The 23,616-nt window shown below is 34.1% G+C and overlaps 1 protein-coding gene across 4 annotated transcripts in view; it reads right to left on the reverse strand.

The window, feature by feature from the left end:
- The window catches only part of B4GALT5 (beta-1,4-galactosyltransferase 5), a 94,110-nt gene that overhangs the window by 32,733 nt on the left and 37,761 nt on the right, over positions 1-23,616 (reverse strand). The window contains exon 1 of one of the 4 annotated variants that reach the window (XM_074210222.1): positions 9,222-22,997. The exons of the other annotated variants lie outside the window; for them this stretch is intronic. The gene's annotated coding sequence lies outside the window, so the exon portion shown is untranslated. Of the gene's footprint in view, positions 1-9,221; positions 22,998-23,616 lie in introns of those variants that run through there. 4 annotated transcript variants of the gene reach the window in all.

Consider the following 23,616-nt stretch of genomic DNA (forward strand, 5'->3'; position numbering starts at 1 on the left):
ATCTCACTCAGCATCAGTTCATGCAAAACCCTCCAGGCTTCCCTAAATTCCCATCCCTCTTGGTTTCTAATAGAACAATAGTGTTCCATGACATATCTATACCATAGTTTGCTAAGCCATTCCCCAACTGAAGGACATTTACTTGATTTCCAATTCTTTTCCACCACAAACAGGGCTGCTATGGATATTTTTGTACAAGTGATGTTTTTACCCTTTTTCATCATCTCCTCAGGGTACAGACCTGGTAGTGGTATTGCTAGATCAAAGGGTATGCTCATTTTTGTTGCCCTTTGGGCATAGTTTCAAATTTCTCTAGAAGGGGAGTAATTTTCAATGAGAATATAAAATATAATTTGAGACAAGATTGTGAAAGGCTTAAAAAACTGAACAAAAATTTTGGTCATAATGAAAGCCAATGGAATGCCACACAGTCAGTGTTAAACTTCAAAAAAAAATCACATTGGCAACTATATGACAGATAGGATAAACTGAAATAGGGAGAGAGACCTGAAGCCTAATTTCTCAATTAGGAGGTCCTAACAATAATCTAGGTGAGAGTTAATAAGAACCTGAATTTAAAAGCAATAGCTGGTCTAATGCAACAGATGCTTGTGAGAGTAAGTCATGATGTGGCAACTGACTGAATATGGAGGGAGAGGAGGGTTCAGGAAAGTGAGGAGTTAAGAAATAGTGATGAGGTTACAATCATGTGGTACAGAAAAAAGTTTGTTAGAGTAGGAGGTTGGGGGGGGTGGAAAGAAATGTCTGTTATACACTTGGTAAACTCAATATGGCTCTGGGACATTAAACTTAAATATCCAAAAAGGGTAAGTATCTGAAGTAGGACTTAGATTTAAGTTCTAAAGAGCTAGATAAAAGTATCTTAAATGATTTATCATTATTTTATTCATTAGTCTTGTTTTCCTCACTAAGGAGACCTCAGTTTCATTCTCAGCAAAATGGATTTATCTCTAATGTCTCTTCTGGTTCTGCCATTCTGATTCTTTCAAGGATTAAAGATGAAAAAAGGTTTTGCAGGAGCCAGAAACAGTCATTTGAAACTGAGCAGTTTTATAAAAAACAGTTTGGGGATAATGCCCAAACTCTGAAAAACAATTAAGATATTCAAGAACTCCAGAATGATAGACACTTGTGAGGTTCAATGCCATAAAAATAAAAGTATGTTAGCTATTTTATAACAGACTTGGACTTAACATTTTCTAAGAAACATGCAATTATTATTCACAAATCTGGTATCTAACATGAAGGTCATTTACCACTATAATTCGAATGAGAACAAAACAGATTCAGGTTCACACTTTTACAAACATAAAAATTTCATCCTGTTGCCAAAGTGCTTTAGGGAAAATGTCCAAGCCTGGAATGCTTCCTGGGCAGGGTCCTGAGTCTAGATAGGGTCAAATCCCTTCAAGCACTCTCTGGTAACACTAAACAACATTTCTCCCTATCCCACCACCCCCTTCTTTTACAAGACAAGACTTCATGTGGAAGCTTACACTTATTAAAACTCTGTGTCTCTGCATAATCAGGTGATACAACCTTCACAATACATCAAAATAAAGGCTTCTGACTCATAAGATTTCTTCAGAAATTTAAACAGAGATGATAAAACGTGGTATTTATTATGAGGGAAATGACCTTTACATTGAAACAAAGGAAAAAAGAAATTAAAGTTTTATATGGTTTTTATAAAATACTCTCTGAAAATGCATGTTATTAACATTAGTTAGATTTATAAGTAATTTGAAATGTAGTTAAGGATTATTGATAACTAAGGAAGCAGAATATGCCAAGCCTCTGCTAGGGTCAGAGGTAAAGACACACTAGTTTCTTTCAAGCTCAATTATGAGGCCCCAAGTGATATTAAAAGTAGGCACTATCAATGATCCACTGATATTCTATTGGTACAGCTATGAATAGGTTCTGCTTTTCTGGAAAACAATTTGGAAATATGTTAAAAAAAAAAAAGTTACTAGGGCAGTGGATGGAGTACCAGCCTTGGAGTCAGAAGTACCTGAGTTCAAATCCGACCTCAGACACTTAATAATTACCTAGCTGTGTGGCCTTGGGCAAGTCACTTAACCCCACTGCCTTGAAAAAAACCCTAAAAAAAAGAAAAAAGTTACTAAAATGTTCAAACCTTTTGATCCAATAATAACACAATCTGGAATAAAACCCAGAGGAAGTCAAGGACTTAAAAAGGAAAAGGACCCACATATTCAAAAATATTCCACTATTTGTAAAACCTTAAAACAAAGTGCCCATCAATTGGGAGGCTGGTTGACTAAAATGCAATATTATTGCACCTTTGAAAATCTATGAAAATAAGGAACTAAAACATATAAGTTGAAGTACAGTGAAGTAAGAAAAACCAAGAGAATTTTTTTATTTGTTTTTATATTTATATTTAAGTTGTAGATATATATATATATATATACACACACCTCTCATTATACACATAACCATAAGTTTTGCCTCTTTCTTTTCTCTGAAGAAGTATTAATGACAGATCAGAAACAGCATATTTTATTTAAGGATGTGACCATATGCAGTTGTGAACTGCCACCCAGCCACATGGGAATTTTTGTCTCTTTTTAAATATATGCAAGTTTCCAAGAAATCCTAGCTTTATCTATCTAAAATGTACCCTAATAGACCCTTTTTTCTCTAATCTCTCCTTCACATTTTCAGCCACATTCTTTCCAGAAGGTACACTCCCCTGCAGCACCTATCTCTCCAGAATTTACTCCCCAAACTCTATCTAACACTTGGTCAATTTTATTAGAACAGTCAAAGGCACTGTGATCATCGTAGTTTCTTTAAGCTTGAACATTCTAAGTTTCTCTTACTCAGTCCAAAATCCCAATATATTATCCTAGGCACTTATGAGTTTAACAGTTAACTTCAGTCTTGCTGCTAATACCCAATTGAAAAGATTATTATTCTCTATGTCCTGAGCAGATTACACACAATCAGATCTTAGTCTAAAAGATTTTAACAGATAATCTATCTAGTTTGTAGGAATTAAAGTCTTCAAAAGACAAAATCCCATTCTTGGATATTAACACCACATTGTGGACCTAGCAGAAATCAAATTAATAAAAATATTACAGTCACTTCCCTGTATCATGCCTGGCCTATGGTCTATAATCTAAGGAGTATGAACTATACAATCTCTAAAATGATCCCTTTGTAGGATTATGAGTAAGCAATCTAGGGAAAAATACATAGAGCAGTATACTTAGTACAACACTTAGGTTAGTTAAAATAAACAGCAAGGGGGACATACAAGTGACACTTCTAATAAACATTTTATTAAAAACACATAATCTCAAATGCCATTAAATTCCACTCTAGAGTCTGTATATTTCATGATAAATCAAAGGGTACAATTTTCAGTTGAGGAAGGAACCATTTTTTCAATATTCAATTTTCAATACTTCCAGCTTGAAATTTCTTAAGTCATAGGATTTAGAGTTAGAAGGAACCTTAGAAAAACCCTGATTATGCAAAATTTAAAAGTTTTTGCTCCAATGAAACCAAAACAAATAAAAATAGGAGAATATTAACTGGGAAAAGTCTTTGTAAGTTTCTCTAATAAAGATTTCATACTCAAGATATCTAAGGAACAGATTCAAATTAATAAGAATAAGAGTCATTTCCCAATATATAAAGTCAAAGGATATAGAAAAACAGTTTTCAAAGAAAAAAATCTAAGTTACCATTAACTATGAAAAAAATTCTCCTAATTACTGATGATTAGATAAATGTAATTTAAAACAAAGAAGACAAAAAAGGAAAATAGAGGGGTTTCAGTAAAACAGGTACATGAATACAATTTTTTAAAAAATTCTAAATTGTAAATTTAAATCAAAATTCTACAATTCTAAATATTTTCAGTTCCAAACTCTCTCATCTCTCCTCCCTCATCCTTTGAAAAGTGAAGTAAAACAAAAGTATGTACAATCATGCAAAGCAAATTCCTGTATGAAAGAAAGAAGCAAGATATATGTTTCATCTGCAATCTGAATTCATCACTTCTCTTCTGAAAGTGGATAGCAAATTTCATCACAAATCTTCTGGAACTGAGGTTAATCATCATGATAATCAGTTACTGAGACTTTCAATGTTGCTTATCTTTCTTTGTTGTTACTGTATAAATTGTTCTAATTCTGCTTATTTCATTTTGGATCAGTCTCAAAGTATTTTTCTGAAACCATCCCCTTCATCACTCTTTACAGCATAACAATATTCTATCATATTCATATACCATAATTTGTTCAGCCATTCCCTAACTGATTAACATCCCTTCAGTTTCCAATTCTTGGTGACCACAAGAAGAGTTGCCATAAATATTTTTGTACACATGAGTCTTTTCCTCTTTGTTCTCTTTGGTGTATAGACCTAGTAGAGGTAAAGTTGAATCAAAGATCAGTTTTAATAGATTTTGGGGTATAATTCCAAATTTCTTTTCAGAATGACTAGACCATTTCACAGCTCCATCAATAGCATACCTATCTACCCACAGTTCCTCCAGCATTTACCATTTTCCTTTTTCTTCAAAGTAATCCATCTGATAGGTATGAATTGGTACCACAGAGTTATTTTAATATGATTATAAGTAGTAATTTAAAGCATTTTTTATATGGCTGCTTGGATAAAATTTTCAAAGGAGTTTTAGATGGCCATTGTAAGAAAACCCTAAATTAAAAGTACTCCATTTTGGAAACAGGAGATTTTAGTTTAGATCACCTCAGAGCTATTATGTCCTTGTGCTGAGCAAATAAATCACTTTACTTTTCTGGGCTTCAATTCTCCCATCTGTAAAACTAAGGGGTCAGACCAGAAATCCTCTGATTCCAAATTTTGTTTCTTCTACCACATCAGGACATCTATAAAGGCATGAAAATCTGCAAACATATACCAGTGGAAAGAAAATCTGAATTGGTAAATGACAAATCTTTTAGTACCAGGGAATTTTGACTGAAGTTACTTTATAAAGCTTCTAGTCCAGCCCCTTTGTGGTTCATATAAGGAAATCTCAGTCCCAAAGAGATTGAATGAATTGTATGATGAGAGTTAGCAGAATTTTCTTAAACAGCTGACAGTTGTTAAAAAAAAAAGATAAGTGACTTAATTTTCATGACAAACTGACTGTAATCAATAAAAACATGGCAAAGTAGTGCTAGGAACTGGGACCAAAAAAACTGCATTTATGCTAAATCAGTTAAGCATTAAATTCACTTGAACCCAAACTCAAATGTCTACCTTTTATTTTCTATCCAGGGGCTGACTTGAAGCCAGGAAAACTTGGGTTTGGTTTTCTTTGTGATCCTAAACATTTGATTTTATTAGGCAATTAAGAGTCTTATTACGACATTTTGCCTCACTTCTTACATTTACTGACATATGTCAATGGCTCAGAGACTTAACTGCAAAGGTTATGTCTTTTTTTTTTTTTAGGTTTTTGCAAGGCAAATGGGGTTAAGTGGCTTGCCCAAGGCCACACAGCTAGGCAATTATTAAGTTTCTGAGACCGGATTTGAACCCAGGTACTCCTGACTCCAAGGCCGGTGCTTTATCCACTGCCACCTAGCCGCCCCAAAGGTTATGTCTTACAAGAGGAATTTTTCTCATTCAGGAGTTCCCAATACCAATGAAATCACAGATCTAATTCTTATCCCAATCCTTTTCCATTTAGGACCCTAGAACTGGTTTGAGTTGTGGCACCTATCAATAATATCTCTATTTGGCTCACCAAAAGAGAAAAATTATAATTTTCTAGGCTAAAAGCCAGTCCAGGAAATGATCAATTTCCCCTGGCTACCATATAGCCTGACACCATGGAGCTAAGAACTGAAATATACAGTTAAGTCAAAAATATTTAGAACTGGAAATCATATGCAAAGAAATGTAATGAGAATTTAATTACAATATACTAATAGATTTGGCATTTTATTTAAAATTATTAACAAGGCTACCAGAGGGAGTAAGTTTATCAAGGGATATAAATCCTAGCTGTACCTTCTAGTCCGCCTGGAGTCCAATTAACTGACTATTGCTAAGCCCAGAAGTCTCCTACTCCCAAGCTCTGTTGCTATTCGGCTCTGAAGATTTACTAACAAATATCTCTACCTAAATGCCTACCAGAATGATGAGGATGATGATGAGGATGATGATGATGAGGAGGAGGATGATGATGATGATGATAATAATAATAATAATAATAATAATCAGCTTACACATATAATGCTTTTCCTTACAGCAACATCAACTATTATTAGCTATAGATAAGCTACCAAAAGCTCAGAAAGATTAAGTGATTTGCCTAAAGGTCAAATAGATAATATATGAGACGACAAAGACTGAACAAACTGCCTTCAAGTCCACGGTGTATATATGTCATTACATTATCAAAGAAAATAAAAAAGTGGAAGATTAAAAGTTAGTGAGACTAGGAAAATTACTAATGAGTGGTTGTGTGATCCAACTATTATGGGAAAAAAATTTGAAATTATGCACCCCAATCAAAAAAAGTATGAAAAAGGTTCATGCTCTTTGACCCAATAATGCAATTACTAAATTGTACCCTAATAAGGTAATATAACAAAGATGTTCAAAAGTTATTCATAGCAGTATTATTTGTAAAAGCCTCTTAACTGCCTAATCTCAATCAAAAAAGTTCATGCCCTTTGACCCATAATGCAACTATTAAGTTGTACCTTAATAAGGTAATATAACCAAGATGTTCAAAAGTTATTCATAGCAGTATTATTTGTAAAAAAAAGGACTCTTAATTGCCTAATCTCATGTATTTACTCAATTCTGATCTTCATGGAAAGATGAGATACTCTTCTTTGTGGGGTTTTTGTTTGATTTTTTTGCAAAGCAGTGGGGTATCTTGCCCAAGGTCAAACAGCTAGGTAATTATTAAGTCTGAAGCTGGATTTGGATTCAGGTCCTCCTGATTCCAGGGCCACTACTCCATCCACTGCATCACCTTTGTGGATTTTCTTGATGCTGCTCTCAATGCTCCTTATTAGTTCTTCTACTGGCTCATTATTCCTTCACCATCATGCCAATAACTGTGGGCATCCTTCAAGGCTCTGTCTTGGGCCTCTTTTTTTACTTCCCCCTCCAATCTAGACTGTCACTTTATGATTTCATCAAATTGTGCACATAGGAGACTCGAAAGGAAAGATACTAGAACTTTAGAAAAATGTTTTTCAGACAAAATTTATCAATATTTTAAAAACAAAAAAATCTAACCTAACATCTTATCAATTTTATCTATTTTATTTTACTTAGCAGACCTTCCCTTACAGTAAATATTAAAAACAGTTCAATAAAACCAACTAACTTTATTTATTATCCACCAAGTTTGAAAATACAGATAACACTCTATATACATAATCCCCTACTTTTTTCATGAGGTCAATCAACAAGCATTTCTTAGGTCCTATGTATTATGGAGGTACATTTTTCTCAACGTTTCTTCAAACCCTTTCTTAAGTCATTAAACAGAATTCAGTTTCCTTTTCTTGTTCTTTCCTTTCACAGTGTGGTAATTAACTGTGTAGGTGGCTTCCTTAACCCATAAATAGGCTCAGGGAAGGTTCTATGATGTATTTAATGTCACAAAGAGAGTAAGAACTAAATTTGAACCCAGGTCAGCTGACTCCAAATTCGGTGTTGTTTCTAGGGCATCATGTATAGTGTCTTGGATTTTTGTATCTGCCATACTCAAAAAAGTACCAGGATTACAGTTCAATACTTAATTAAAGAACAGTAGGCAGCTTATGTCCAATTTCCTACTCTGAAACCAATTTTTAAAGAAAAAAAGTTATAAAATGAGAAGTATTTTGATTGATTCCTATTCAAAAGAGGAAAAAGTAAAAACTTATACTGGTCACAGCAGGTTATAGAACACAGATTTTTAATATTAATCTGAGAACTTGAAAAGTATTTTGACAACTGTATTTCCAAATACTTGGTTTTCTTTGTGATCCTAAACATTTGACTTTATGCACTTTAAAGATTCTTCTGAAAAGGGTATCAATAGACCTCACTAGGCTAGTGAGAGCCCAGGCCTCAGAAGGGTTTTGAAGAAGCTCTATTCTCATAAAAGGTTGATATGTGGACTTGAATTCTGATCCCAGTTATGGCACAAATTCACTTTGAAGCTGTGGGCAAATCTCTTCCTTTCTTTATCACCATGCCCAGAACCTTTTTTAGGAAGGGCTCAGGCCAGCTAGCCTTCATTCTCTGATCTTTATCCATGGAACATTATTCAGAATGCAGTTACCTTCTTCCTGCATCCTTGCAGCCTCCTTCCTCCCATTAATGAGCTCTCTCCTCTGAACCTCTTTATGAGAAAGGGCCCAGATCAATGATCATCCTTCATTCTCTGGACTTCAACTGTATGCCCCTTTGTGAGTACTTCCTTTTTATGTGTTGTATTTTCCTAACAGAAAGTAAGTTTCCTGAGAGCAGGGACTATGTGGGGTTTTTTTTCTTTTTGTCTGATACTTAGAAATAAATGCATTTTCTTTTTTTATCTGGTCCGTAATTCCCTAATACGTAAAACAAGGTCCTCCTAGTTTGGATACTCTGTGAACCTAAGTTAATAAAAGAGAGTGGGTCCCAAAGAATGAAAATGACTCTCAGTGAGGTACTGCTAATTTTACTGGTTCCAATGTTCTTCTACTTTAAATAATGGGATGGCCAACTCATTTCATTGAACTGGGTCCAATGTAGCAATAAGGAGAAGAGTTAAAATAAATTAAATCAGCACTGATTTGCTTTGCCTTTCCAAAAGAGAAAAAGATCTTCAAGAAAAAATATCACTCCCCAAACACATCACAGCACAGAATTCATAAACAACTAGTCCTTTGCATTGTTCACAAGCTCCCTTAAACCTGTAATTTATATAATGAGACAGCTTTCAAAGACATACTAAGTTTTCACAAGAAAAGTGGCATAAAAAGACAAAATGATTGGGAAGAAAGTGACAGGTTATGTAGTAAAAAGCATAGGATAGAAGTACAGCCCAAGCTTCACATTGATAGCCATGAAATAGTAAATATGTTACAGGAAGGCTTCCATTACATTGGAATCCAATATGGAGAATTGATGGAAGAAAGATAGTATCTGCAAAGTATGAAAATATTTCAATTTAAAGAGATGGAAGGAGTGCTTACCCCAGTGAGATCATGGATCCATTGAACTATCAAGGTTTTTGTTGTTATGTATCTCCCACATTGAATTATAAGTAGTTGGAGAAATGAGTCTGTCATACCCATCTCTGTAGTCTTAATATCTTTGTACACCTAAAAAAGTGACTTTTAAAAGTTTATTGCAATTAACTGTAGCATCATTTACAACAAGGTCATGCCTATGACCATGACAAATCATTCTATTACAGTTATTAGTCAAAAATCCTTGATCACCTTCTCATCTAAAATCAACAGTTCCTTCTCTTCCTTCTACCTTAGGAGTTGACTGACATTTTAAGGAATACTTAGCATTTATTTCTTGTGGGACTTGGCATTGTTACTTCTCTTTTTTTACATAGATTCTATCTCCACTATCCACATTTTTTGTTTCCAATCATGTGACACTCAAATGTTGATTGATGGTGATTAAAGGCATGTTCCAAAGTCATTAATAACAAGTGGGGAAAATGAAGAATTTGCTTCAATTTAATAGATTTCCAATTCCTGTGCTTCATATAACTTACAATGGAAAATGCATGTTTCTTTCCTTCATGGAGTTTTAATAGTTTAAATATCTTTAAACAGCTTTTGAGATAACCTTGTACAGTTGAGTTCCATTTATGTATACAAGCTTTATGAACCTTTTAAGTGCAAAGTACAATACAGAATATGGACAACTAATTTAAATAGCCTTTTTCAACTATTTCACATTCTCAGAATCTTTATTTACAGCTTATTCTTTTTTTTCCAAGGCAATGAGGGTTAAAGTGCCTTGCCCAAGATCACACAGCTAGTAAATATCAAGTGACTGAGGCTGAATTTGAACTCAGGTCTTCCTGTCAGTAGCCTAGGATTAATTTTCTAGCCTTCCTTTTTCAATTTGTATTAAAATGGAGTCAACAGTTTTATTACATAGGGATTATTTTCAGCACTATTCCATGTACAATGGATAAAGCTGTGGTAGTTTTCCACTTAAAAGGTTTCTATCTTAATAACAAATAACTTTTGCCTCAATGTTTTCAACCAAAAAAATCTTTTTTTGGAAACGAGTTGGTTTCTAAAAAAGCTATTTTTTGTTTGTAGTATTGCCATTTTTCTCTTCATCAATTATATTTATCACTGTAATATCAATTTTCCATTTTTGAGATGAGGAAAAACATCACTAAACTCAGAACCTGTCAACCCAACAGTCAAAGACACTAAGTTATATCTGATAGATATTAACCATTATCTGAGACTTCACTTTAACCTTTACTCTAATGGATTTTAGTCCTCTACCTTATGACCTTAATCTCATAAGGAATGAACTCATCCAAAATTACCTAAAAAATAAACATTCAGGGGCAGCTAGGTAGCAGTGGATAAAGCACCGGCCCTGGAGTCAGAAGTACCTGAGTTCAAATTTGACCTCAGACACTTAATAATTACCTAGCTGTGTGGCCTTGGGCAAGCCAGTTAACCCCATTTGCTCACAAGCTCCCTTAAACCTGTAATTTATATAATGAGACAGCAAAAAAAAGTAAATAAAATAAAATAAAATAAACATTCAAATAGTTAAGATTTGCAAAATGTTTTACTATTTCATCTGATCTTCACCAAAATCCCTGTAAAGTAGGTTCTAATATTTTCATTTTACAAATGAGGAATCTGAAACTAAGTTAAATGACTTGAAGACTGGATCAGAACTCTATCCACTGTACCACTAAACTTAAAAAAATCTACAACACTAGTTTAGAAGTGATCAGCAGACATTACAACATGAAAAGATGCTTGTTAAGTGTGAAGGCTATAATAATTTTCACTAAAATGCCTCCCCCCCCACACATAACTTTACCTCTTTTCTGGAAGTCTCTCTTCAGATTAAACAGCTAGTTTAGCATTCTTATATATCCATTTTAAATTGGGTAATAAGATTATCCCTTGATTAAAGACATCCTTTAGCATAGCATAATCCACCAAAATCTTGTTAGCTGAAAAGCAAAGTATTTAACTATTTGCTGTCAATGGTGTTTTCTTTCATTAGTAAAAAAGAAATAAAGTTGCCAAATGGACTAAAAAGATAAAAGAGAGAATCTTACTATTTGTATGTGACAGACAATCTCTCTGGGCTTCAATTTTCTCCTCTTCAAGATAAAGGGTTAGACTAAATGAACCTTATGGTTCGTAAACAGCTGTAAATTCTATGAATCATATGAAGAAACAGGGCCATGACTATTTGAACAGAATTAGAAAATAGGATTTTAATAAAATAAAGATACAAGAGAATATTTATACAGTGCTTTAAGATTTTAAAAAATTGATTTCCCTTCAACAATCCTCTAAAGTAGGTAATGGAAGTATTATACCCATCTGATAGAACAGGAAACTGAGATTCAGGAACATGAAAACTTTCTTGGGGGGGGGGGACAGCTAGGTGGTGTAGTAGATGGAGTGGAGGTTCCATCAGGAGAATGAAGGACCTGAGATCAAATTCAGCTTCGGACACTTAATATTATGACCTAGTTGTGTGACCTTGGGCAGGTCACTTAACCCCACTACCTTGCAAAAACAAAAAAAAACTTTCTGAAGGGTATATAAATACCAAATTTGAGAAATAATAATTCCCCTTTATAAAGTAGTTCACTCCCCAGAAAAGGGGAGGGGGAACAAAATTCTCACATGATTATATGCCTCCTTTTACAAGGGAACTTTTAAAAATAAGGCATTTACTATAACAACAACAAAACAAATCTTTATAAAGTACTTTCAGGTCTATAAAAGGATATATACACACATCTATATCTACAGTTAAGTATACAGCTATAAATTTATCTTTATAACTACCTCATAACATAGGCACTATTATTATCCCCATTTTATGATGAAGAATCTGAGGCTGAAAAAGTTAAGTGATTTTCTCAGGGGTCCCTCAGCTAGTGAGGATGAGACAGGATTAGAACTCCCCACCCCATACCATGTTGAACATACCACCTATTATGCAACCCAGGATTTGAAAAAAAATCTAAAATCACCAAATTCAATCCAACAAATATTTATTCAATACCTATTATGTGGTTAGGTATAGAGAATACAAACAAAAGAAAGACATAACACTGCTCTCAAGAAGTCTACCATCCAGAAGCAGAGAAGTCAATTCTGACATTAAATACTGGAAGAATCTCAAAAATTCTCAGTACAAAAAGTGTATACTACACAATCCAATACAAAACATTAGAACTAGAAGGAATGTGACCCTGAACCCTAGAATGTTATGGGTTAGAAAAGTCATAGATTGTTCATTTTACAGGAAAATGAGATCCAAAAGTTAAGTGATATACCTCAAGGTGATCTAGCTAATGACAGAAGAAGTACTTAGCACCCAAATTTCTTGACTCCTAAACAAATGCAAAAAAATAAAAATAATTTTTTAAAGATATAAATAAAAAGCTCACAAAGAAACCAAATTTAGATAAATTGCTTGCAGATTATCAGTATAGTGCACCATTTAAAATACTGAATTTCACCTTCCCCAAATAACTTGCTTAAGTAACTTTGCCATAATTTGAGAGTAATTCTCATTTTGGGGTATGTATAAACTGTTCTAATAAAGATAAAATGTAAACTGTAAAACACTATATACACGTGAGATACTGTCATCATATGGAACAATGGAGAGAGGTATCATGGATTAGTGGATAAAGGCCTAGTGCTAAAATCAACAATACCCAGATTCAAGCCCTGCCTCTAGCACATACTGTGTGACCACAGCAAGTCATTTAATTGCTTAGGCAATGCTCCAAGACTATAAGCTACAGCTACTCAGCTGCATCACACCAGACTAAGTCCCCACACTAACGAAATCAAAAGTCAGAATAATCCTCTCCCCCGCCCCAAACAATGGTGTTTCTTAGAAAAAAATACCTAACATTATTGTTTTGTATTGACTGAGAAAAGTCATAGATTCAGAAAAATAAAGATTCTTGACCCCACAGAAAACATCAAGGAAATCTGAAAGGCAAAATGGTATGCTGAGTCCTTACAAAACTGGTCAAATAAGGTCACAGTCAATTTGCATTTAGCCATCTGCATTGCACTTGGACAAATGTAAACTTGGCATTAAACAGCAATCTATGTAAGTGAAATAAAGTTCAAAACAGTAAAAAACTGAACAATTTTGTTGGGATCCTATGAACCAAAAGGTAAAAATTCTTATAAAAAAAAAACAAGAAATAAATTGTTTGATTCAAAGTGCAAAAAGATATATAGATATATATAGATATATATATCTATATATATAAAACCTTAGTATATCTTTCACATTATATTTTGATCATTTACAGAGTTTTACATATTTCTATGTTCTGGATTAGCGACTATGTATGGTCCTACTACCATATTCAATTTTTCTGGGGCTCAGTTTGTAAAATGAGAGAGTTGGACTACATCACAACTAAGGTTCTTTTTAATTCTACATCTATGAACTATGAATGCAAGTCTAAATTCTTGGTCTATTCAAGGGAAGTACATATTCTATTCCAGACTTCCCAAGCTGTTAAGACTTTTGATCTTATTTCTAAAGATGAAATGTGTGTCTAATAGCCTAGGGAAATTAGGAGAGGCTCTTCACCAGAAAGTTGGTAATCAGTTAATGAATATTTTTGGCCAAGACAAACTCATCTTAGAGCATCTATACTTTCTGAAAAAACTGATTACACAACTAGAGAATCGAGGCTGTAGATGTCATCTAGGGCAACACCTCCCCCACCACCCCTTTCCCCAGTTCAGTAATATAAGGAAACTGAAGCTCAGTGAAGTAGTGACTTATCCAAGGTCACAGAACTAGTACGCATAAGAGGTAGGATTTGAACCCAGGTCCTCTAAATCAAAAGAGTTCTTTCCATTGTACCATAATGTCAACTGAAGGTCAAAATGTATTTATTGAGTACTAATCATCACACACTTTGCTAAACTCTGGAGATCTCAGAAAGGAAATGGGGGTGGGTCCTCCTTGGAGTTTATTTTTCTCCCTCTTTTTTTTCTTTGTGGGAAATGTGAGAAGTCTGGTTTCCTTGCAGACTCCCTCTCTGTTGTCTTGACTAGAAATCCAGCATTTGGAGCCAGTACTTGCAACACAGCAGCAGAATACATTACTAGCGAAGTTTATAAAATGTTATCACTTAGAAGAGAACATTAGGAATCATGGAATAGACTTCAAACTCATTTTACATATGAGGAAACTGAAGTTCAGAGAGAAATGATTTCTCCTTTCTAGTATCTACTACATATAGGTTCAAAGGATTTGAAAACTGAAAGAAATTTGAGGAATAAGTAACTTCTTTATTTTACAGGCAGGGGAACTGACATTCTCAAGGTGAAAAAGAGAACGCTGAAAGAAAATAAATTGAATCATTCAGCTTTATGTTTAATAATAATATGGATAAATAATATTTATATAAATTATAGACAGAGCTAGAAGACTCCTTAGAGGTAATCTAGTTCAAATCCCTTGTTTCACAAATGAGCTTTTGGGGCAGCTGCTTCTAGTGGAAGAAAGCAGGAGACTTCAATTTTGAGTAAATTTCTTTCCACTTGTACCACCCATCACATTCTAATCTTTATTACACAAGGTAATAAGGTTATCTCCCCTCCTTCCTCTTCCCCAGTACCTGAAACAGCACTCAATAAATGATTGAAATGCTTATGGAAAGAAATATAAAATTAGAAGGTTGGTCTAGAAATATCTGCATCTTCTAGCTATAAAACCTGTTAGACTCTGAAATGTTACCTCACATGGGTCTAAGATCTAAAAGTAGACTGTCATTCCAATATCAATGCTGTGTGCTATATTATATTGAATAAAGAAAGGCAATGGTAAAAGACATCATGGGGACTGGCTAGAATCCCAGTGTTTAATGAGCAAATCCAGATTGAGTCCCTTCCTGTAAAAAAAAGGAAAACATCACTAAGGTCCAAAAGATCAACATGAGAATAGAGTCAAGCCCAACAACTGGCAAAAAAAGGTGAACAGATTTAATTCAATACCAATAACAACTCTAAAGAATCTACAAAAGTATTAAGATTTTAGGCTAGCCCTGGGATAACTGATAGCTTGCTTTCAAAAGTAATGGCACTCCTCACAAATCTGTCCAGAAACAAATTCAAGATCTATTATAATTTGATGTCAACAACCAAGCTCTAAATTTAAAAAGGACGTTTCCAGCTAATCAAAGATCACTTGAAGAAAAAGGTTAAGGGAGAAGCAATCATCCTTTGAATTTGCAACTACTGCCAAAGAATTTTAAAGGAGGGGCTTGCTGCAGAAAGCAAGTGTATGATGATTGCCAGCACTTGAACACTGCAGAGAGATTTCTCCACTTTGCTGCCTGTGAGGCTGCAGCTGTAACAACCTTCTCTGACTCAGCACCTAAGAGGAATGATGGGAAGGAAATGTCGTTTAAAAAAAAAGAAAAAGTCATACATTATTAATAAGAATTCTGGCACTGAAGCAGCATGAGTTGGAAAACAGTAAAAAAAAAAAAGTCTGCAGAGAAGAAGAGTAGCAGTTTAAATCATCTCTAGTATCACATAGTTCCAAAACTCATATTCAAAACCATTTTCCTTTCACTACCCTTTTCTCTCCTTAATCCAGTCTATCTTTTTCAATACTTTTTTTCATTTTTCTAACCTATTTGTTTCTTTCATATTCAGGGCTAGTTCTTTACACTTGATTTGTATTGACAGCGATCTGATTAGCCTACCTACAGGGAATGAATTTGTGACCATTAGACAACTGGGTACTTTCTCTGTAACTTGCAGCCCCTGATGCATTGCCTAGAGTACTAGGACATTAAGTGACTTGCCCAGAGTCACATGGCCCATATGTTTCGATGGTAGGCACTTGAAACCAGGTCTTTCTCCTAATCTGAGTCTAACTCATGGCCAACTGCCCATCCCTTATACCTTATTACACTCTAGAAGCAAGAAGAGTGGTGAAATCCTCATGTCTACCATTAAGAATGGCATACTGGAATATAAGTTCAATTCTGGAAACCATATTATAGGAAAGACATTAATAATCGAGTGTTCTGAGGACAGCAATCTAGAAAATGAGGGGTCTAAACCTCATCAAGTCATACAATGAAGTAAGAATGTGTACCCAGAAGAAAAGGTCATTGGGGAGGAGAGGGGGAATTGCTGTACATAGACAAGGGGACTTCTTTCAAACTCAAAGGTTAATACCTCCTTTAAAGAGGTATGGTATGGCCCCAGAGGGTAGAAACTGCAGAGACATATTCAAGGCTTAACTTTTTAAACCAGTTATAGCAAGGGATTGAGCCTTCACTGGGATTCTTCAATCAAGTCTGAATAAGCACATGTTGAATGAGGGAGAATTTATTTATGAAAGAAATGGACTAGATAGATAGATGGACTGAATAAGCATGTGTTGAATGAGAGAGAATTTATTTATGAAAGAAATGGACTGGATAGAGATAGATGGACTCTGAAGTCCAACTCTGCAATTATGGCTTAAGAAGAAACCTGAACTTTAGTCTAGGTCTCCATTTTCCATTCTGTAAAATGACAGTGTTGGAAAAACTCTGCTTGCCTCCAAGGTTAAGAGTCATGGGACAAAGATAAAGCACGAATGTGACTCAAATGAAGGATGAGCTGAAATCTCAGAATTCAACTCCATGCTCTAGTTGTAAACTAGATTCTGAAAACTCTTCTGTGACTTGGGAACATCATTGAAAATCTCTACATATTTGGAATATTTACATACATACATACTTATACATATATAAATAATAAAGCCTCACAAAAAGCAAAAGTATAAAATTTTCTAATAGTCAGTTCACGTTTAAAAACATATTCTAGTTTTCAAATTTATTTTTTTGCTAAATAGTAGGCAGATTAAAACCACTATCTCAAGAAACACAACAAGTTACATATACAATATTCTTATTATATGGTAAGTCAAGGCCTTATTTGGCACAAAATAATATGCCCCTACTGTTATAGAAATAAAGATGTTGCTCCTTACAAAGCCTCATAAAAAGTCAGGTTATTTGATCATTTATAGGATTGTATTTATCTTCAGGTTACCTGAAAAGCATTTTAAGAAAAAATTCAATAATGTTCTCCAACACACATACTTTCAATTTCAAAACAAAAATGAACAATGAACAAAGGTATGGTCAGACACACATTGCTTCACTTTTTTCAATTATAACATCTGGGGTCTTGAAAATCTCTCCTTCGAGACATTTTTTGCCCAACAGGAAATATATCATCATCTAAGGCATAATAGTTTTAGTAATAATCACAGAGACTCTGATGAAGAGAGGAAACTTTTGAAGATTGGTTTTGGTAGGAGAATCATTTTGTTCCACAGTCTTCAAAGTGCACAACTGAAATTGTCAATTAAAATATGAATTAAGAATAAGTTACAGATGCAAAACTTATCATGTCTTAAAAGACTGAAAATAAAGCATCTGAAAGCAAGATATGTCATTTTTCCCAATAAAACCAAATTCTGTAACATTGGAAATTTCGATGCTATCAAGTAGAAGCAGTCTTCATAATTAAGGAATCTGACAAAAATTTGCTTCATAAAACTTAAGGAATTGGGGCGGCTTAGAGCACTGGCCATGAGTTAGGAGGACCTCAGACACTTAATTATCTATCTAGCTGTGTGACCTTAGGCAAATCACTTAACCCCACTGCCTTGCTAAAAAAACCTTAAAAGAATTTACAAAATCACTAATTTATTCTAAGAAATATAGAAAAGAGGATCTTGTGCAGCCATTCTGTCATTACAGTTACTATCACTTGCAACAATATTTAACAATAACAACATTTTGTGACTACTGAAACTTCCAAATTTGACTAACAAGTGACTGACTCATTATCTAACATTACTTAACAGTCTATTTAGCTAACACAATCTTTACCAGGTAAAGGGCTGATATAGATATTTCAAAATGATAAAAGATTAAGGTAAAGGGTTGATAAATATTTTGTGAGCTTGCAATGGGTTTATTCTTGCTACATAGTTTAAATGATAATAAAGGATTTTTGGCTGTTTGGGGTGGGGGAGGAGATAAAAAGTCAAAAGAGAATTAATTACTTTGAATATAAAGATAGCTTTACATATAAGAAGGAGGGAAGGAAGGGGGGAAAAGGAGGAAAGGGGGAAGGAAGGGAAGGAGGAGCTAAGTAACTAAGGCACTGAGTCTAAAGTGAGGAAGATCTGAGTTCAAATTTGATCTAAAACATTTATTAGTTATTATGAAACCAAGCAATCATTTAAACTCAGTCTCCTTCAGTTTCCTCATCTGAATGAGGATATCTAAATGAGGATAATAGTACCATGTACCTCCCAGGGTTGTTGCAAAAATAAAATAATGACATTTGAAAAATGCTTTGCTATATTAAGTGCTAGTCATTATTATTATTATTACATTACTAGAAACATTTAAATGTTTAGAAAATATTTGTAAGATTTAGGGATTGTTATTCAAAAAGTGAGGAGAGAGAAGATGGAAGAAGGCAGTTCTGAACTGATCAGCAGTTTAGTGATCAAGGACAATCGTAAGAGATCTGTTACAGAAAATGACATCAACATTCAGACAAAGTCTGAATTCAGAGTAAAGCATATTCACTTTTTAAAACTTCTTTTATATTTTTCTTTCTTTCTGGGGTCCCCCCCGACTCCAATTCTAAATTCTCTTTCACAACATGACTAATATGGAAATATATTATGCATGATTATACATGTATAACCTATATCAGATTATTCACTACCATGGGAAGAAGGGAGGGAAGGAGGAGAAGTTGAAAAACTCAAAAACTTGCAAAAGGATAAATGTTGAAAACTACCTTGGCATGTAATTAGGAAAAAATAAAATAAAATGGAAAAAAATTCCTCCACTGAACCTAAAAAAGAAAAAGTCAGGAGACAAAGTGTCAACGAAAAAATATGCTGTACATGGATATCCGGAAACCTGGTTCTACACTAATTAATTCACTATGTGAACCTTTTGCAAGTCATTTCAAATGTCTAAATCAGTTTCCTTGTCTATAGAATTCATTCATTTGAAACAAGTGATTTCTAAGATACTTCCTCCCCACCTCTCTTCTGGCTCTAACTGAACCTTTGCAATTCAAACATATCACAGTGGGTGAAATCTTAAGCCATTCTTTAAAATTTTCTATTTCAATGCATCTTCTTTAGAATTTCCCCCTCATCAGAAGTTATTTCTCTCCTCCTCCAGACTCAGCTTTTTTGTTATATGCACTATGATTTAATTTATATCATGACACTTATGTATAAACTTTCTTTGTGACTGGATTCCAAACTCCATGTAATAGAAGAACTGCTGCTTACTTCAGTATTCCTCAGAACAGATACACAGGTGAAATAATAATTGATAAATGCTTCATTTAAAATAATATTTTTTGTTATAAGTATTTATGGCAGTACTGCATATTATAAAATGTCAATGTTTTGCCTTTTTCACAGTATTACTTTTTCTTTTTAAAATGTAACTTAAAAAGTTTTATTTTGTTGCCATTATTATTATTACCATAATACATTCAGGGCCACATTCTAGCTTAAAAAAAAAAAAAACAAAAGGAAAAAACCTACCATTTCATAACGGAAGTCTCAGTGGGAAACTGAGATTTAGGTGATTGAAATTCACTTTGTATCAGACTATCCTACAACATAACTAGTCCAACAAAATAAAGCCTGTCTAACCAAAAGCATTTTACATGGAATTGAACTCTTCCCAAATAGAGTTAATCTTACTTATTAGCTATATGACTTTGATGGAATCACTGAAACCTAAGTTTCAATTTCTTCATCTGTAGAGAATATTTGTAGTATCTACCTTACCTAATTGTTTTAAGAAAAAAATTAGAATTATATTATACTACTATATGAAAATTAATTGTTTTTAAATTTTGTATTACAAACTTTTGTTTTTGAATTGCCTTCATTTTCCAACATGGCTCCCTCACAAAATGCCAATTCTTAAAATATACTTAAATACACTTAAAGTAGTGCTCCACATATAGAATACTCTATCTTTGAAAAAAAGAGAGAGATACATTTTCATATTTCCTCTGCAGGGACAAGTCTGAACACTAGAATTGCACAAAGTTCCACTAAGATTGTTTACTTATTATTTTTCTCCATTTCAAATTTTTCCTGATTCTCCCTGTTTCACTTTGCATCAGTTCAGAAAGTCTTCATATCCTTCTTAACAATCCTCATTTTCTCATTTTCTTACAGGGCAATAATATTTTCTTACCAATTGTCAAATGCTGGTCTCTAAGAACTGGTAAAAAAGCTATGGAAAAGGGGCGGCTAGGTGACATAGTGGATAAAGCACCAGCCTTGGAGTCAGGAGTACCTGGGTTCAAATCCGGTCTCAGACACTTAATAATTACCTAGCTGCGTGGCCTTGGGCAAGCCACTTAACTCCATTGCCTTGCAAAAACCTAAAAAAAAAAAAAAAGCTAAGGAAAATTTAGTGCTTAATAAATGTTTGTAATTACTTATCAAGTAAAATCCAGGGTTTAGACCACTTTCATTAAAAAATCATCCCATAGTAAAACTGGACTAACTTCCTAAGGTCAAGATCTACATAGGTAGATCTCATTGACTATTTTAACATGCTAACAAGATAGATCTTTTCAGGGTTCCTCAAACTACCTCCATTTAAAATACCAGTGAAAAGTATCCTAGAATGCAAAAGCAATGACCTTGTTACCTATTCACTTTCACCTCAAATCCTAGAAGCTTTGTGTATATTAGTTCAGCATTAAACAGCTATCTGGCTAGGATAGGAAGGTACTTCTATTATTATTATACTACTTGTGTGAACTTAAAAGAAGACTGAAAAATCTCCTGTAAAATAAGTCCTGTTAAAAAAGCAACTGTGGTATAATGGAAAGCACATAATACTAGTACAGATAACCCAAAATCCTGTCACAGAATCCAAATTATAAGGGTCCTCAGGGGCTACCAATCCAACTCAAACTTGAATAAGAAAGAATCACGTCTGTCATATACCTGATGATGATTATACTAGCTATGTTACCCTGGTTCCCTATTCTAAGGTTTAGTTTCAATGGGAGTAAGACATTACCTATCTCATAGGGTCATTTGATGTCATTTTAAGACTCAAAGGAAACAGTGTCTACATAAAGAATATAAAAATGTCACCTATCATTCTCATTTTACTTCACAGCACTTAACACAGTATCATTTGTAATCAATAGTCAATATCTAGTGCTGACCCAAATGTTTGTAACTCTTGAGGAACTCTACAGGGAAGCTAAATTGAAGGTTAGAAAACTTGTATTCAAGGCCTGACTCTGCTCCTTTCTATTGTGACTTTGGGCAAATCATTTACCATACCCATGTCCCAGTCTTAGCACACAGTATGGCACCGGGGAGTCATTTAATAAATGCTTGGCTTCCCTTCCCTGGTTTTTCAATGCAACTATCAAGAGTTTCATTCTAAATTTTCAGGCCAATCTTCTTTTAAAAAGGCACGATTACAGATCTATACTTAATGGACAAGAAAAGCTTGTTCAACTTAATAATACTAAGATGACAGAGTGAAAATAGATATAATTTCTATAGAGACCATAATTTTTACATAAAGAAATAAAATCAGATAATTCCTTAAGCCTTGGCAGGCATCTTACAAGGACTGTTTTCATCCTAAGTCACAAGAACATAGTACAATCACTAACCTTTATGGGAGAGAGGCATTATGTTTTTTCTGGCAGGAACACTGACTGACCTTAGGAGTCAGAAACTAAGTGTGGTAATCCAGAAGATCTATGTTGTTGTTGTTGTTGTTTTATGGGGACTAAACTATCACAGGGAAGGCTGTCCTTGATACATTACCTCCTCTCTTCATCATAAGACTATTTTCATGAAAAAAACCTCCAGCCTTGATTGGTACCACTTATCTACCTGTGATAAAGTCAATCAGATTGGCAGGGTTAAAGCCCTTCTCTTTCATATATAACTTCTAGCTCTCCATAGTTCTGAGCACCCCAATTCTGTGCAGCTGTCTAGGTCTGTCTGCATAGAACTAGGACTTATAAGAAGGATCTGACATTACCTAGGCACTAAATCAGAATATGGGTCAATCACCTCTGAAATAATTTTTGATTCTTTCTGCTCCTATCCTGGTATTTCTTCTGTCTAATTACTAATATGATTATATCTCTACAATACAACTGGGATAGGGTTGCATCCTTTATTTTTTATTTCATGCTCTTTTTTTTCAGATTAAGACAAAAACCTTCCATCATGTGAATTATTATGTCAAATAAAGACTATTGCTTTTAGTATCATTAGTCAATTTGTTTCAGCGAAGGAAATCTCTAACAGTCCTCAAAAATTAGTGTTGCAAAAACATTTATTAAGCACCTAATTAAATGCAAAGCACCATGCTAGATGCTAAAAGACAAAAAAAGTAAAAATGTTCTACTCACAATGATCATATATTTATATTCATAATGTATATATACAAAGCAGTTTCAAGAGGAAACAACTACTAAAAATTGAAGAGAAGGCCTCATGGAAGAGGCCTACATCATTAGTCTAACCTAGGGTTTCCTAAACTATTTCTATAGAATCCATGATTATGAGAAAATTCATGTACTAGTTAAGATTTTACTTTTAAAGTAAGAAATTATGAATCTAAAATACTTGTGATTACAATACAATTAATATTAAAACATTCTTATTTCCCCATTTTACTTTTACTTTAAAAGGGCAGCTAGGTGGCTCAGTGGATACAGCACAGGCCCTGCAGTCAGGAGTACCTGAGTTCAAATTTGGGCTCAGACACTTAATAATTACCTAGCTGTGTGGCCTTGGGCAAGCCACTTAACCTAACCCCATTTGCCTTTCACAAAAAAAACCCTAAAGAGTAATGGGGCAGCTAGGTGTCGAAGTGGATAGGACACTGGCCCTAGAGTCAGGAGGACCTGAGTTCAAATCCAATCTCAGACACATAATAATTACCTAGCTGTGACCTTGGGCAAGTAGCTTAACCCTAATGCCTTGCCAAAAAAAAAAAAAAAACAACTAACTTAAAAAAAAAAGAGTAGATTCTATACCCCCAGATTATCTCTTAGGGTTTTGAATACCACTATGGGTTGTAATTTTCCATAAAGATAAGAGGCTTATTCTGCTCTAAAATTTCATAAATCCTTTCTCTGAGGTGAGAAATACTGCATATACCATCAAACCAAACCAAAAGCAATATATAGGTTCTAACTATACATTTCATGCTCAAAGATATTTTGTTGCCACTTTAGATGAAAATTGATGGCTTGATCTATTAGTCACATTATTAAAGTAAGAGAA

This window comes from Macrotis lagotis, chromosome 1 (assembly GCF_037893015.1).
Source record: "Macrotis lagotis isolate mMagLag1 chromosome 1, bilby.v1.9.chrom.fasta, whole genome shotgun sequence".
Lineage (NCBI taxonomy): Eukaryota > Metazoa > Chordata > Mammalia > Peramelemorphia > Peramelidae > Macrotis > Macrotis lagotis.